Source organism: Periplaneta americana, chromosome 1 (assembly GCF_040183065.1).
Source record: "Periplaneta americana isolate PAMFEO1 chromosome 1, P.americana_PAMFEO1_priV1, whole genome shotgun sequence".
Classification (NCBI taxonomy): Eukaryota; Metazoa; Arthropoda; class Insecta; order Blattodea; family Blattidae; genus Periplaneta; species Periplaneta americana.
The window spans coordinates 24,351,477-24,353,365 of NC_091117.1; the positions used below are offsets into that span (position 1 = coordinate 24,351,477).

The 1,889-nt window shown below is 37.1% G+C and overlaps 1 long non-coding RNA gene across 1 annotated transcript; it reads right to left on the reverse strand.

Annotated features, from left to right (window-relative positions):
• Window positions 1–810: 810 nt before the first annotated feature.
• On the reverse strand, window positions 811–1,483 carry LOC138708962 (uncharacterized). The gene is made up of 3 exons (XR_011334799.1): window positions 1,303–1,483; window positions 1,090–1,180; window positions 811–960 (listed from the first exon to the last, which is right to left on the reverse strand). It is a non-coding gene; the product is annotated as an uncharacterized lncRNA (long non-coding RNA).
• Between the last annotated feature and the right edge of the window lie 406 nt (window positions 1,484–1,889).

The window sequence follows — 1,889 nt, forward strand, 5'->3', positions numbered from 1 at the left end:
TGTTGTCAAGTCTACACCAGCTTGAATCCCAATACAAAACCCACTTCCGCGCCACTACACAGCTTTACTCTCCCACCTGAACATATATACGCAATTCAGACTTGCATAATCCGAAATGTTGCTTCGATTCAACGGGCAGACCTCTCCTTTGCAACGAAATAAAAAAACTCGAATGAAAATAAAAACAATATAATAACGCAGCTATTGTATTAGGGAGTAAATGCATGTCCATAATGCGCCAAACGAAAACAACGTTCATATTGGATAAAATTTTACACAAACATCTCCTATTCCACTCAATTCATTAATAAGACACCAAACATTTAAGCCTGGTAGTACACCACTTAACTCTTGAAATCTAACGTAACACACGAATTATAACATGGTCCTGAAAGAGTATAGGCTGTAACAAAGGAGCCACCATAAAACGATAGGTACGTATCACATCACAACACTTCACTTCACTGCACTATCACCAGATTTTAGGTACGTGTTGTTTAGCATCCAAAACTGTTAACTGATTCTTCACTTCCAAATTCGTTAATATACCGGTGTAAGCACTAATAATTTCCACGAATATCACTGGTGCACAGATCTGCAGGCAATTAATCCGTGTGATGAGTTATTTCATTACACAATACGATGGTTGGTAAACATCTGAGATGAAAACTTAAGCATTAACTAAGGTTTTCTGGATCTTCTATCGTACTAAAGGATAAATTTCTGAGGTAACACACAATTAACTGACTCCGCGTTGCTATTAATTTTTTTTTTACCGTTTAATTCAAATCTTCGTTAACGTATGGTTTAGTAAACACAAGAAGCTACACTAATCATATTGTTCAGAAGGAAGCCTCACATCTGCCAAGCGAACTACTGTCAGAAACTATCTAAAGCGGCAGACAATATATATTTTTAAATTTTACTCACCTATTTTTTTCCAGCTCATTATGAGTCGTCCTGCAAAAATAAACATAAAATGTAAGTAAAACTGTATAATATACTACAACAATACAAATATAAGGAAAGTATTCTATTTCCACACAAAGGTTACACAGGAATCAAATTAACATAGAGACCAACACTAACCTGCTCCCCTGAGATTTCTTTGTCTTTGGCCTTTTGACGGTCCTGAGATCATCTGGCATTGGCAGTGTTGATGCGTATCCATGTTCGGCCTCTGTAATAAAAAGATCACAAGAGCGTCAAAATCAGCTGATTTCCAGGCCAACAACTGACATGGGAGCCATGTTGACGTGGATTCAGGCACCACAATCAGAAGTAAAACACGCCCAAACTTACCTCTTTCTCGCCTTTCCAAATATTCCGCAGCTTGCAAAAGCGCAGCAATGCTCATAATTGTTATTTATAAAGTAAAATACTAAAAGAAGAGAAATATAATACAAATGTGAAGGACTAAACACCAGCACAGGTCCGCGCCCTTAGAGTACACTCCTGCATTTATTGATGTCAAACGCGTACCGAGCTTTCCTAAGAGCGGATATGAAAGCTACGCTATCATTGGCGCTACGTAACTAAACGTCACAGAATGAACCAATCAGACAAGACGTTTTAAAACAACCAGAATTACCTGAGAAGTCACGTGAATCTCATGCCTCGAAACAAAACAAACAGCTGGGTAGCAAACGAGCGGGCATGGGTTCGCAAGTGACCAAGGCAACCGTCCAAAATGATACAAAAAAATTATAAAAATAAAGAGTTGAAGCTGCAATAGTAAACATTCAAACTCCATCTGCCAATTATTTCTTTAAGAAGGGTTCAGCTTATTCAAACGTATTAGATGAAGATTTTATATTTCAAATAATTCACAAAATAAACAGAAAGCAAAACTATTTAATAGTTCTATAACATCAGTTGAATTCCTTAAA